The sequence below is a fragment of the Manihot esculenta genome, chromosome 5, assembly GCF_001659605.2.
Source record: "Manihot esculenta cultivar AM560-2 chromosome 5, M.esculenta_v8, whole genome shotgun sequence".
NCBI lineage: Eukaryota > Viridiplantae > Streptophyta > Magnoliopsida > Malpighiales > Euphorbiaceae > Manihot > Manihot esculenta.
This window is the reverse complement of record NC_035165.2, coordinates 27,319,086-27,335,317: the sequence shown is the minus strand read 5'-3', so window position 1 is coordinate 27,335,317 and position 16,232 is coordinate 27,319,086. Positions and strand designations below refer to the sequence as shown.

General features: G+C 28.7%; 1 long non-coding RNA gene across 5 annotated transcripts; it reads left to right on the top strand.

Annotated features, from left to right (window-relative positions):
- Positions 1–4,936: 4,936 nt before the first annotated feature.
- Positions 4,937–12,937, top strand: LOC110615764. 5 transcript variants are annotated; one of them, XR_006350668.1, is made up of 7 exons: positions 4,937–5,241; positions 5,352–5,421; positions 5,506–7,251; positions 7,426–7,481; positions 7,587–8,487; positions 8,801–10,854; positions 12,923–12,937. It is a non-coding gene; the product is annotated as an uncharacterized LOC110615764 (long non-coding RNA). The 5 variants fall into 5 exon arrangements; XR_006350669.1 differs by lacking the exon at positions 12,923–12,937 and having other exon boundaries at positions 8,801–10,158; positions 10,747–11,569; XR_006350670.1 differs by lacking the exon at positions 12,923–12,937 and having other exon boundaries at positions 4,938–5,241; positions 5,506–6,123; positions 6,626–7,251; positions 8,801–8,995.
- The last annotated feature ends 3,295 nt before the right edge of the window (positions 12,938–16,232 follow it).

Here is a 16,232-nt window from a genome sequence, read left to right as displayed (position 1 = left end):
AATAAGCAGTACAGATAGTAACCATAATTGTCAAGGAGAACTTTGTAATTGTAACAATAAAATAAATGTCTTAACAGAATATCATCAAGTATTAGAACAAATAGAACAAGTACAAGATTCCAATATAAAACGTAAAATGTTTAAAAAATTAACCAAATTAATCAATGAAGAAATAAAACAAGAAACTGAACCTCCAACAAAGTTTGAAGATATTGAACAAATGTTTAAAAACAAAAAATCAGTAACCCCAATTTCTTCTATGGATTTACAATTAGAAATAAGACAATTAAAATTAGAAGTTAGACAATTAAAATTAAGATGTGATTATTTAGAACAACATCAAAAGATCCAACAAAATTCGAATCAGAACCAAAGTATAGGACAAAGTTCAGGAAAGGACAAAACTAAACTAGAAGAAATAGCAGACACAGACACAGAAGAAGAACAAACATTGAAATTCAATGACATTACTAGAATTAAATACCAAAAATGGTATGTACGAATAAATTTGACAATTAAAGATTTTAACTTAGAAACCATTGCCATGTTAGATTCAGGAGCTGACATGAACTGTATAGATCAAGGGATAATACCAAGTAGATATTTTCATAAGACTAAACAGATATTATCTGCAGCTAATTCGACTAAAGTCAAAATAGATTACAAAATACCTAGTGCACATATTTGTAACAATGGAATATGTTTTAAAACCAGTTTCATGTTAATTAAAAATCTCAATACACAAATTATCCTAGGAAATCCATTTTTACAAATGTTATATCCCTTTAAAGTCACACAATTAGGTTTAGAAACCAATGTATTAGGACAGGATATTATATTTCAATTCATAACACCAATAAATTACCATGATGTAAATTTATTTCAACAAGAAAATGTAAGTAAAATTAATAATCTTGAAAACCAAATAAAATTTTTAAAAAAAAGACTTACATTCAATAAGAATAGAAGAACAATTAGAAAAGCTAAATATTCAACAACAAATCAAAGAAATTCAAGAACAATTTGAAAAAGATTTATGTTCAGAATTACCCACAGCATTTTGGAATAGAAAACAACACATAGTAACTTTACCATATGAACCAGATTTTAAAGAACAAGATATTCCTACAAAAGCAAGACCTATACAGATGAACCAAGAAATGTTAGAATTCTGCAAAAAAGAAATTCAAGATCTAATAACAAAAAATTTAATTAGACCGAGCAAATCACCATGGTCATGTGCAGCCTTTTATGTAAATAAAAATGCTGAAATCGAAAGAGGTGCACCTAGATTAGTTATTAATTACAAACCCTTAAATAAAGTTCTAAGATGGATAAGATATCCAATACCAAACAAACAAGATCTTTTAAACAGACTATATAAAGCAGAGATTTTTTCAAAATTTGATATGAAATCAGGTTTCTGGCAAGTACAAATAGATGAAAAAGACAAGTATAAAACTGCATTTACAGTACCATTTGGACAATATGAGTGGAATATAATGCCATTTGGATTAAAGAATGCACCAAGTGAATTTCAAAAAATTATGAATGACATTTTCACACCATATGAGTTTATAATAACCTATATAGATGATGCCCTAGTATTTAGCCAAAATATTGATCAACATATTAAACATTTACAAATATTTTACAAAATAATAAAAAGAAATGGATTAGTATTAAGCAAATCAAAAATGAAAATATTTTAGACAAAAATTAGATTTTTAGGACATGATATATATAAAAATACAATAGTACCAATCCAAAGAAGTATAGAATTTGCTGACAAATTTCCTGATGAAATTAAAGATAAAAACCAATTACAAAGATTCTTATGATCATTAAATTATATCTCTGATTTTTATCCAAATTTAAGAATATTTTGCAAACTCTTATATAATAGATTAAAAACAAACCCGAAACCATGGACAGAAGAACATACGAAAATTATTCAGGAAATTAAAAAATATGTCAAAAAGTTACCATGTTTAAACATTTGTAACCCTAATTTTCCTAAAATAGTAGAAACAGACGCATCTAATCAAGAATATGGAGGTATTCTTAAACAAAAAATAGATAATAAAGACTATATTATTAGATATTATTCAGGATTTTGGAACCCCACACAAGAAAAATATTCTACCATTAAAAAAGAAATTTTAGCAATTGTTTTATGTGTAACAAAATTTCAAAGTGATCTATTAAACCAAAAATTTACAATTAGAGTAGATTGTAAAGCAGCTAAAGATGTATTAACCAAAGACGTCAAAAATCTAGCTGCTAAACACATTTTTGCTAGATGGCAAGCCTTTTTATCTATATTTGACTTCAAAATAGAACATATTAAAAGCACTGACAATTCTATTGCAGATTTTTTAACCCGAGAATTTTTGCAGGGACAATGACGGACAAAGGAAAGGAGCCTGAAAATATCTCTTTAAGATCTCAAACAAATATTCCTAAAACAAATTTGACAAATGCAAAATTATTTACTTCTGGACAAACTTCTATCACTAGACCAATATACACCAGTACTTCAAGCATTATGCATAGACCAATGAGCCCAATTTCTAGTGCTTTAATTGTTCAACCAACCTACCCAAGGCCCAGGTCGCCAAGGCCCAATTTTGTTTCACTCAACAAATTCAGTCCACTCAATCCACTAAAACCTCCTCCTAACCTCATAACTCCCTCTACTTTCAAACAAGCAGTTACAGGATCTTCTTCATCTAATCCAAGCCCAACAATATCCCAAGACCAATCCCAGACAGATTATAAGTACAAAACCATTGAAGACTATATTCTCACCATTGAACCTGAGTATTGGGTTCAGAATCCTAACCTTAATGAATACCAACTTTGTGATACTATCTTTCCTAAAACTCATTTTTATATACCAGATAATTTCCATAAGTCCCAACAATTTTATGAAGCTATTTTAGTTAATACCAATTCTCTCATTATCTATAACAATTTTGATCCTCAAATCCCAAATAAATTAAGATATTGTAAGGTAAGAATATTAAAAATATGGACTCTCACAGATTGGGGACAAGAGCCCCATAAGACCAGAGAAATGGTAATGACAAATGGACAAATGAGACAAAATATTAAATACAATTATTATGACTATCAAATTGCTTGGGAGAGAACCTTCCTAAAGCAAAACGACCAATTATCAGTTTCTTTCTTTTTCTTCTTTGCAGACACCTTCACATATCCATTACCATATTGGTTCCATCAATGGTGGAACAAATTTGGGATAAATGAAGAAATAATCCCTGACCAAGTTAAGATAGCAAAAACCCACTTCTTTGAGCAAAACCAATTACCTGACCCAATTATCTGTTCCCCCCAATGGGCTATTTATTGTTATTATTTTCATATCCCATGGATCATCATGGTTGAATATCAAATAAAAGACCAAACCCTTGACAATTTCCAGATCCCAATCCTGGTTCGCAGATACAAAACCAAATGGTGGAATAAAACCAATTTGCAGGCTTGTGGCCCACAAGCCATAGAACAATTCCTCCTGGACCATCCACAATACAGCAAGACTCCAAGCCTCTCTACCATAACCAAACATGAGATTTTCCTAGCCCGGAAACAACAGTTAATAGCACAAATGGCAGCTTGTACCTCAGAAAAAGAATATGACAAATTATTAGAAGAACTCAAACAAACCAGAAGCTCAACAGCATCACCATCACCAATTGATCTTGCAGACGATAATGATGACTTCTTCACACAAGCAGAAATGTAGGACCCACATAAGCATATACTTTGACAAGTAGCAGATAAGTATCAAACAAAAGACAAAAGTATAAAGAAGGACCCACAAAGCACTCACTCAAGTGGCAGACAGAGACCAGTGGCCGACAAAGTAAAAAGAAAAAGAAAAAGACGACAAAGACAGACAAATGGCCGACAAAGTAAAAAGAAAAAGAGAAAAAGACAACAGACAGACAAAGACAAATGGCCGACAAAGTAAAAAAAAACAGGTCAGAATAAATTAATAATAATTTAATAATTTAGAGTAAAATTGTAATAAAAGTAAAAGTCTAAATTGTTTTTATAAATGATTTATTTTATTAGTTTGTTTGAAATTTATTTTAAATATTAGTATAATTTAAAAAATATGAATTATTATTATATTTAAGAGTTAAAAGAATAATTAAAAAATTTTAAAAAATTATTTTATTATTTTTAATATTTTTAAATTGAATCATGTTAATTATTATTTTAAATTATTTTTAATATTTCATAATTCGTGTATTTAATAAAATTATTTTTTTAACCAAAATTTTAAAAGTAATATTAAATATTTTTTAAAAAATTGATTGATAATTATTTTAGTTAAAATAAGATTAAAATAAATTATTATTATTATAAAATTATTAATAAAAATTTAAAAAATAAATAATAATAATAATTATTTTTTAAATATATTTAATAAAAAATAATTTAATAATTTTATAAAATTTTAATTATATAAATAATAGTGAAGTGCATTTAATTAAATATTAAAATAATAAAATTTAATTAATAAGAAATAAAAATAAAAAAAATAAAATTATAATAAAAATAAAATATAAATTTTTATTAATTAATTTAAAATTTTATTGATGTGATATAATACATGATGTTAACTTAAGAAATGAGACGATAATTTTATCGCTTTTTTAACAGGGACAATAGGAAGTTTCCCAAACACAGTGTTATGCTTTTTTATATTGAAACTAATTCCATCTTGGGATAAGTTTAAGGACTAATCGATGTTATCGATAAAAAAACAGCTGACATCTGCGCCTTTCTTATTTGCTAAGACAACCGTCTCCCAAAAGTATCGGGCAAATCGCACCGTAAATTAGTCCCAAGGTCAAATCATCACAGCCGTTGGATTGTCATACCGTTCCCTTATAATTAGATGTCCATCACTCCAAATGATATACGTCTCTCCCGAGGTCGGCAACGTTTTCGCTATTTTAAGCCACCTCGCGACTTATTCCTCAGATCTTATCTTATATTTTCTATCCTCTCTCTCTGCTCCTCTCAGATTCGAATAGATCGTTTTCCGATCTATCACTTGAGCATGGCTTTACGTTATCTATTCTGGGAGATCGATCTGTGGTTGAAGCTTCTTCATAGCTCGGTTAGATCGGCTACGATATCTCCGGTTTGCCTCAGATCTGCAGACGTTGGAGCTCTTGACCGCCGGTTGAAAAATCTATGGAGGTACGCTGGTATGATATTAGATATGTGATCCATAGCTCTTATATAAGCTTCCGCTTTCGAGGATTTGCCTTGTTTAGCTGTATTTATTCAGGTTAGCTGCGCTTCTGCAGGTGTAGGTCTTTTTGCCGAGCTGATATGTACATCGATGAAGGGTTTTTTTTGAGATGAAAAGCAGCACTGGTATTGAATTCGAATCCGCCTACCTGCTTTGGATCTGAATTTGTTTTTGCATCTCTGAATTCGGTATTTGGCATGTGTTAATAGATGTTGGCAACGATATTGATTGACCTCTCCGTAGGAGAGAGTTGGTGGTAGATGGATCGTTGTCGTTGACCATGCCGTGGCTACAGATATCTGGAAGATTTGCGCCTTCTGATCTGATTATTGATGATGATGATGTTCTGGAGCTCACGTTCGTGAAGATTATTGTCGACAAAAGGGTTTGTTTGTGATTTTGTTTTATGTGAATCTGTTCGATTATCATTGTTGTGTGTGGTGTTTTACTTGCGTTTGAGGACTGGATGGCTGGGTGGGAAGGCTGAGGAGATGTTTGATTACTTTATGTTTATTTGCTGCTGTTTGTCGCCCGACCTTTGCCATGTCAGGTGCGCTTGCATGGCAGGTCAAAAAGTTGAATAAAAATTTACTTTATTGGGTTTTCGAGGGGGGGAGATGGCACGGGAATATTTGCTTTATTTTGCCCGGCTCTCCCCCTTCTGTGTGCGTGTCTGGTCGTTCCTTTCTTTTTTCTTCTCTCTTTCCCTCTTTTCCTTTTCTCTCTCTATGCTGGACTGTTTACCAAACGAACATCCTATGCAACCAAGACAAACAAGGCAACAACTATGCAGCAATCGAGAATGTCCATGAATTCGACCACCAGAGGTATACTACTTCATCCACATAACAATTTGCTTCAGATATTATTCATGGTTCTCACAGATATGGCCACCGTAAACAATTTTATCTTTATTAGCTCATCAAAAATAGTGGTAGTGCACTCGTTGAATACCAGTAGTTATAACCTTTTTTGCTTAAAATTGGCAGCCATATGCACAAGCTTGTTCGTATTTATACTCGATATATATTTGCTGCTATAGTAGTCACAATAACCGAGCTAGTTCATTTACATTTAACAATCAAATTGGTCCTTTATCCTAGACGGTTCTTCTTTATGCCTAAAAGTAAGTAGGCGATATTTTTTCTCTAAATGATTTAACATGACGTGTATATATATACAAACCACATTAAAGTTGCAAACGATAACTGCGCTAGTTCATTTAAATCACAGATTTATCCTATCAACCTGTTGCAGCAAGGTTATTCTTTTTGCTCAAAAGTAAGTGGTTTATTTTACTTTGGATAACCCAGTTATTAAATATTACAGAATTGAAGACTAGGCATCGATCCCAGTTAGGTCATATTTTATGCCGAAAGTCAAGCTATTCATCAAATTATCTTAAGAAATAAGAAGATGATGGAAGTTGTTTAAATAAATGGTCGACAGACAATTGCATCTTTGATGAGAACAAATATACATCCAGGTTTTGTTTCCTGCAGCAACTTGCAAATTTTTAAAGCCCTTTTCGTGTATTACACACACACATATAGGGCAACGTTGACATGGAAGTTTCATCTTATGGGCCAAAATATCAATTATGTACCCTGAGGGTTGGGCTCATTCGCTGTTGTACATCTTTTATGTCCATGTTAATGATTTTGTCAAAGAGGTGGTGTTGGTTTCCTGTTCCAGAATGTCAAGCATGTATCTAATGTTTAGAAGTTGTTACACCTGGTATGGAGTGTATTTTGCTGTATGTGCTGTATCAACTCGAGGTGCTGTTATGTCCCCTACGACCAGTGATGACTATCGGTTCTTGATGACCTGCTTCAAGCTTGCTGGAGTCTTCTTTCATTTTGGTACAATATGAAGTGTTGCAGGCTCGTGGCATGAGTGTTATTTGGTGCTATATGCTTTATCATGGAGATGGTGGTTGAGCAAAACCTACAAAGGTAAGAACGTATAAATGCATGCATGGTGGGTTTAGCATGTTGCATTTACTCTCTCTCTCTTTCCATCCCCAGCTTGTTAGTATGGAGCAAAGCTGGCTTTGATGTTTGATTTTATTGAAGAGATGCATTCAGTACTCTTGTTGCCTGAAGGCTTGGTTCTGTCATGTGCTGCAGGGCTCACTGTCTCTGTCGGTTGAATATGTGGATGCGACTTCATCAAAGTTCAATTGGTAGTATTCATCGTTCATCTTCATTTTTTGTATTCTTTTGGTTAGTAATTGTTAGCTTTTTTTTGCCCTTTAAAGTCTTGATTTTGTTGTCAAATTCAAATGCAGAGCCGCAGGGTTCTATACCTGGTGTATTTTTTGGCTTCATGGTCTCATTCCTTGTACCAATTTAGCCGCCATTCGCATCTGCGATTCAGTTGCGGAAACACTTGTAGGCAGCAAATAGCCTTGATGGTTCCAACATATTGCCGTGGGGTTGTCTAGACATAGTTGCTCTTGAAGGAAAGCTGTTCCCGTACATTTTTCATCTCTAGTTGTGATGCAAACCTATAGCCGGGCAAACATCAACTAATTGCAACTAGGAATGGAATTCTGTGCAGTACGTCTTGTACATTGCTTATTACAGGAAGTCTGTTGATGAGTTTTTCATTGCAAGAGTTCCTTCTGTTATATCTTGTGCATTGTGTTATGGTTTCTGTAGCTACATTGGCATTTTATTAGATGGGAAAACGGATGTGTTTCTTACAACTGTTCATAATGCAATTTGATGTGTATATTCCTTTGTTCCTATAATTGTGTACAAATCTTGTTACTTCCTTTTATTTTGGATACTATTAAATAGTGTCACTTATATTTCAGTGACTCTTGCATTTTCCCATTTCTTCTTTCTTCTTGAAGATCTGTATTAAGCTTGCAAATCCTTTTGATCTGCCTGGCTTCTGCTTTCCTTTTTTCTTGGTATCTGGTGAAAAAGCTTTCTGATATAGTCCAGTGGCTATAGCCAACATATGAGGTATGTATCCTAGAGGAGATGATTTTTTGATCTTTGGTCCTGAATAGGTGGGGTGCAGATGATCATTATTATTTCATCCTGTTTTCAAATGCCTAAAATTAATTATTATCTTGCGCTAGGTCGTGCATCAGAGATGAAAATGCTAAAATGCTGTGCTCATTCATAAAGAGGAAAATGAAGCCTGCTTTAACTGCTTTTAAGGCATTGCATCTTGAGGTGAGGTGGTGGTCCTCTTTGGCTTGTATCCTATAAATCATAGGCTTAAGGTGCAAATGTCTAAATCCTGTGAATTTTATATTTACGGTCTGTTATTCCCTTCTTTGAGGGGTCCTGTAGTGGTTTGTTAAGCTTCTCCTAATTGCTGATTATAGATATTCTTTTTTGAGCCCAGATCTCCCCCTCTGTCCCTCCATTATATTGAGAGTGATTGAGCTGGACCTGGACTATAAGTTGCTATATTTGTTGTGTCCATTTTCTGTTACCATCTTCTCTATCAGAATCATCTCATTGTAGACATTACCTAATGCAGTCAACGTGCGGGAGAACAAAGACGCAAGGTAAATGAATCTGTGGGGAGACGCCAAGGTTTGCTTCAGATTGTGCGGCGTATATAATTGAATTATTCACTGTTTTTGCTTAATTATTTGAATTTGTGTTCAGTTGCTGATTGTTCGGGAATGCTGATTTTAATTTATTTGAGTTGGTTTTCATCTTCTTTATTTTATGTTAGTATGTTCTTTGCTTTTATGTAGTTTATATGTTCAGACAGAGAACTTCTAGGTTCATGACTTTGATTAATAAGAATAGTGTGTTTTCCAGCATGTTTTACTTTCAACATTGTTATAATATTCCCTGGTTGATTGGCTGGTCATATGTCCCATTTGCTGGATTCTAAAGCTTCTATCCTAAATAGATAATGGAATTACCCAGCTGTTTCCTCGCCATCTTTTGGATGTGATGCGAGAGACTCGTGGCCCCATTCTGAGGCCCGTCTTTTTATTGGAGTTCAAACTTTAGTAGATAATATTTATAGTTACAACTTTGCAGTGAAAATGTGTTTTAAAAATGTTACTTCAATAGTTAAAAAGAAATGCGTCTGGTTTTTAGTAGGTATCTGAAATTCTTTATTTGATCTAACTTTTAAAAAATTGACTTCGTTTTTAATTTTTTATTATGTGTTATTTTTAAGATTTTTAAATATTTTAATATTTTTTAATTTCAAAAAATATGGATCCTTGAAATAAGAATTTAAATATTGGGAAAAGTATAAAAAAAGTCATGAGGGTTTGTGATTTAATTGTGTTTAAGTAGTATTTTATGGTATTAAGGCATTTGTAAATGTTGATATTTTTAGATTTTATGTTAAGAATTTAAATTATAAAATATTATTTTGATATGAAATTGAATTATATATTTTAAAATAAACTATTTAAAAAAAATTTACTTATAACATATTTTGAAATGTAAAATTTGTAACTATATAATATTCTTTTTATATTTTTTCCTTAAATATTTTCGTATTGGTTACTAAATTACTTTTATAACCTTAATTCCAACTAGAATCAATGAAGAATTTTCAGAAACTATTTGATTATTGATCGATAAATTGGTTTTATGAGCCAAACGTAAAAATCATCTTAAATTATGGAAAAAATATAGCATTATTCTGTATTAAATTAATGATTTTTTGCAGTGGTATTGAAGTATTAAGTAGAGATGATGCGATTTTGTGAGAACTTGTCGAGGATTAGACAATATGACACGCAAAGGTGGAAATTTTGAAAATTGGCTTTGAAGTGGCGGACGGTTAAATATTGCTTTCTTAGGAAGCATGTTAAACGTGAGAAATCAAGTTATGAACATGTGTAGATCCATCAGCTCAAAGCGGTAAGAGCGCCCAGGTCTAACGTTCTGGGAGGATGGTGGTTCGAATCCACCTGGATCTTTTCTTAGCAAAAGCTTTATTTTTCTCGCAACTTAAAGCTTTATTTGTGTTTGCTTATAGAGAGAGCTAAACTGCGTAAGTTAGATAGATTGTACTCGTAAGTCTATGGTAAGTTAGATTGTACTCGTAAGTCTATGGAATTCCTGTTCACCAATTGTCCTCTCAATCATCCGTATCAACTCCATCGACCCAGAGAGTTCGTTCCATTTTGTATGGCGGGATCTCTCCTGGATTTTCTGGTACCTGCTTTTCTTTTTGGTCGGACATAGACAATTGGTTTGGTGGGAGCTAGTGCCCTGTCGCGTCGCGTTGGCCATTGCATTTTGTTCTCTTTTTTTTTCCTCGCCTTTCACTATCCTAGTATTTAGTTCTTCCCACGGCTGGACCACATCCAATACTTAAATTTTGGTGCAGGTTTAATCCTTATTTTAAGTCTTTCTTTAACCCTTTTTTTTATTCAAATTAATGTAGAAGTTTTGATTTGAAGTTAATTCCAAATGGATCTTTGATTGGTTTATCTCTTTGTATAGAAGGTTTCTAAAGGCAAGATCAAACTGCGAGACCCGCTCTCTTATGCTAGATATTCTGAATTCATCACCTGGGACGGGCAACACACCATTATATCATGGAAATACTAGGTATGCAGACCAAAGTCTGAATTTTTTTGGTTTAAGAATACTTTATTTTTTAGAAAGTATACTAATACATTTATGGGAATTAATGTTCTAGTGTGTGATATTTCGCATACAAATTAATCTATTTGACTTTAATTTATTTTTAAGTTATAGAAGATAATAATGCCCTTATAGAAAAGTAATAAAATATATGATGAATTAATAAATTTTATTTCATTTACTTTTCCAAAAGATTCACAATGACTTAATTTAATTCATTTCTTTTTATATTAAATTACTTGTTTGCAATGTAAGTTTATTTTTTTTAAACTATAAAAAATTATTTTAAAAAAAATGAATTCATGTATAATTTTTATCGAAATTAATTTGAATTTTATTTTTACGGAGAAGTTAATAAGAAATGTTTTACTTATCAATTTTGCTAAGTTACTTCTTTTATGTAAGAAAGTAAAAAAGTTCTACCTAATAAAATATAGTTTGATAGTGCAAATTAAATAATGGAATGTTTTTTACTACCTTAAAAGTTCTATTGTATTAATATATTTACTCTTTATCAAACAAAGTCCAATATATGGATGAGATATAATCAGCCAATTGTTAACACAAGAATTGGTTTGCCGGAAAGATATGATTAATTGGCACATCTCACTTGAGCAGCAAAATCTATTCAGCTCGACCTCTTCTTAGTCTTGGGATCATTCTTTTTTTTTTTTTTTTTGCAGCAATATACTGATGAGTATTTTTATACGCCTTTAAAAAAATGCAATCCTAAAAATATGCTTAAGATCTTGAGTTACACCCACACCACTGTAACACATACACAAAAAAAAGTTATTCGAATTCGTTAATCTCATCGCAATAATTCATACAAAATTAAGTAAGTTGATTTGTCAATAGTACAAGCAATTTAAGTTTTGTTTGTTTCGTTGAAAAATAATAAAAATTATTTTTCGTGCAAGAAAATAATTCATTTTTAATTATTTTATTGGAATGTTAAAAAAAATAAGATAAAAGATGCTAACTAATGTGTGTGTTAATAATATTTCTAATTAAAAATTTTCTTTATTTTTTCAGAATAGGAGTTAATTTCCTTAAAGTTAATTCATTTTTTCTTTAATTAATAGAAAAAATTTTGATTTATTAGGAGATTTTATTAATATTAATGTATTTTTATTAATAAAAAAACATTTTTATTGACTAGGAGGTCTTATCAACACAAATATATTTTACTCACAAGAAAAATGTTCTTCATTTTCTAAATTTTTAAAATTTTATCAATACTATTATATTTTTTATACATAAATTTTATTAACATTTTTCTAAATAATAAATTTAAAAAAAAAAAAATTTGCTACGTGATCAAGGAAAATGCTCGGCAAGTCTCACTTGGTGTGGTTGGCTTTGTCAGGTCATTGTAACGTTGAAGTCAACAAATTTGACCTATTCTTGCTTCCATCAGCATCCCCAATTTCTTTCTATATGACTCTTCTCAGTTGGAATGGAGCTCTCTCCCTGGTGCTTTGAAAATTCCACGAAACCCACCGCCTTTCAATAATAAAAGAAAATTTTTTAAACGCATCTCAATATGTACAGTCACGACCTATAAATTAATTAAAAGTTAAATTGGAGTAAATAATATTTATTTAAATTTAAATGTAATTTTAATACATATAAATTTATTCATTTATTATAATTTTAATTAAAGTATCTTTTATTAAGAATTAATTGATATTGAATTTGTAGAGAGAATTACTCATACATATATATGTATATATAGCGTTAATTGCTAAAGTTGTATGTGACTATAAAGAATAGTTGTCTTAATATTGATTTGAGTTTAGATTTTATGATAGAAAGAGAGTGAGAAAGTTTTTCATTTTTATCTTTGTAGTTAGTTGAAGGGTTTTTGTTTGGTTCTCTCCACTCTTTGAGACAAGGGCAATCTAGTTTTGTATGACTAGTGAGATATAGCTTAAATTCAGATGTCTCCTAATTAGATTTGTGTATACTAATTTGTTTTGTATGTCTTGACTAAGGTTGCTTTTTTGAATATGTTTATTTGGTGTTTTAGTTGTGAAGAGTTGTAAGCCTTCAGATTCTATCAGCAATGGTAGGTGGTTGTATATGGTTAGTGAAATAGGCGCCAAGCTTAGAAGAGCTTTTGATTCAATTTGTCTATGGTTATGGGAGACTACGATGCTATGGCGCCAGCCTTTTCACAAGCCATCAATGATTTTCGATCAGAGGTTCAGTATATGGTTTTATGTGTGTAAAGTAGTTTCGCAAGAATTTGCTTTTAACTCTTCTTTGGAAATTGACGCTTCTTTTTTCGGCTGGGTTTTAGTTCTTGTGGGTTATGGCGACGGTAGCTCAATGACTATTTTTCGATCTACTTTTAGTGGATTTGATAGGTGATTTTGGTTCTCTGTTTTTTTAGTAGAATTACAAGTTTCTTTTATATCCTAATAAATGAGATATAATATAATTAATAAATTTGTTCCTCCAATTTTTGAGTTAGAATGAATAATATTCGATTCAAATAAAAAAAAATCGATTGAATTAAATTAATATAAAATTTTAGTTTAATTTTTTATTTATTTCGATTTAATTTTTAATTTTAAAATTTTTTATTATTTCGATTCGATTTAATTTTAATTAAAAAAATTAAATTGAATCGATTAATTATAATAATATATTATTTTTTAATAACATAAATAAATTATATTATAATCAATATTAAAATATTTTAATTAAATTTTAAAATATTAAAAATAAAATATAAAAGAAAAAAAGACTTAAAAAATTTAATTAATCAAATCGAATTGAATCATAAATTCAATTCAGTTCATCGATCCGCTCTGATATTCACACGTACTAAAATTTTAGTTTTTATTTATTCGATTCAGTTTAATTTTAAACTCACCTCTAATTTTTAGAATCAATATTTTCGTCTCTGAAATTTAATTCCATCAAAATTTGATATTTTTCCATTAAAAATTTATGTATAGTCAATAATTTATATCTTATCAAAGGAAAAAAAAAAAAAATATAATTTTAAAAATACTCTTAACAATAATAAAAAAAATTACTATTTAATCTCGATGGTATAGAAAAACTCGTTAAATAGACTAATTAGCTGACTTTTTAAAATGTTAAAAAAATTAATATATTTTTTAAATGGCCAGTGATCAACAGCGAGTAGCATTATAAAAACAATTTGTATTGAGTTTTAATTTTTTATTTTTAATAATTTAAATTTTATATATTTTAATTTTTATTATATTTATTAAATTTAAATCTTGAATTTATTAAAATTTTTATTTATTTTTTAAAATTAAATTTAAGATTTTCTACTTTAAATTTCACAGAACTAAATTTTAAAGAGTAAAGCGTTGAGTTCGAAATATAATGGATAAATATATTAATTATGTTATATTTAATGGAGGAAAATGTAATTTTTTTTAGGTGGGCTGGATTTTATATATGAATTGAGTTTTTTCTTCAATAATTATATTTTATGGATGCAATCTCACTCTATGATTTTTGTATATGTGATCTTACTCTATAGTGTTTGCTTCAATTAGAGATGAGCATAATTTGGTTAAGACTGAAATAGCCAATTAAATTAAAATTTTAATTCAATTTAATTAACTTTTCTAATCAATTTATTTCAATATTTAAAATTTAATCAAATTTAATTTTAATTATTTTAATTTATTTAATTTTAAATAAACTGAGCGATTGCTCACTGTTAGTTTCAATGCAATACTAATGAAATATATACATATATATGTATATATACTGAAGTTCCTCTCTTTCTAGAATGAGTGGCCATAAGGCAACGATAGGATTTAAAAAAAGAAAAAATTTGTCCACATCAAGTATGGAATCGTTTGTTGTTGACTTAGGCAGAAAATAATAATAAATAAATAAATAAAATTTTAGATAAACAGCAATGTTTTGGCGACTTTGTCTAGGAATTAACATTGATAGCCTAATTTCACGTTCCATGTAAGCTGGAGGGAGTAAGTAGAATGAGAAATTATATAATATTCTTTGTATTAAAAACTATATAAAACAATATGAATCAGTTAATTAATGTATAATTTGAATCAATAGTTAAAAATACATATTTCAATTAATTTAATTAATTTTAAAAGATAAATGCATAAAATCTTTGCGTAAAATTTAATAAAATTGATATAAATGAAAAAAATTAATAAAAATAAATTTATTTTATAATTTTATCTATTTAATTAAACGAGATAATTTATTAATAAACGTGTGAAATTGTTATCATTTTCATATAAGTAAATTATTAGAAAATAATTATAAATTTATGCTGTATTTTTTTATTATTTATAATTAATTAATAAATTCATGTTTATCTTGAAATTTGTAATTTATATGTAAATTAGTAGAGTGAATTAAATTTTAGATTTGTAGTTAGGAATATTTTATAGTTATCTTTATTTAAGAAATAGAAGAGATTTTTAATATTTGTAATATATTTTTATTATTTATAATAATAAGATAAATAATAAATAAATATAAATAAATTAGTTTAATTTTAGAAATTTTAAAAATTTTTAAATAAAAACAATAAAAATTTCATATAAAATTAAATATCTTCATTTTTTAAATTTATCGCTATATAAATTTTAAAAAGCTAAAAATTTATATAGCGGTAAATTTAAAAAATGAAGATATTTAATTTTATATGAAATTTTTATTGTTTTTATTTAAAAATATAAGATATTATTAATTATTTATATATATTTTTATTATTTACAAGTATATTAAATATAATTAGGATTGTAAATTTTTCGCCAATAGTAGTATTTATTTAAAATGTGATAAAAATAGAAAATTTACGAATAAATGACTTAAATTTTTATATATATTGTTAAAAAGTTTTTTATAAGAATAAATTTAAAAATTGAAAAATTTAATTTTATATGAAATCTTTTGTTATTTTTATTTAGAAAGTATAATATATTATTAATTGTTATCTTATATTTTTATTATTTATAATTATGTTTAAATATAATTAGGATTGTAAATTTTTTTATCAATAATACTAAATTTTTAAATTTTATTAAAAATGTGATAAAAATAAAAAAATTTATAAATAAAGGTCTTAAATTTTTATATATATTGTTGGAAAATTTTGTGTAGTGATAAATTAAATTATAATGGTTGTCTTTATTTATTTGTTTAATTAATATAGTATATTAATTTGTTTAGTTTGTAATTTTTTCAACTATAATTATTTAGCAGGTGAATTAGGAAGACAAATGACTATTCAGTGCTATAGTATTGTGTTTTGGGGGATATATAATTAATTTTGATGTGGAGTATGATTATGCCGATGGAAAATC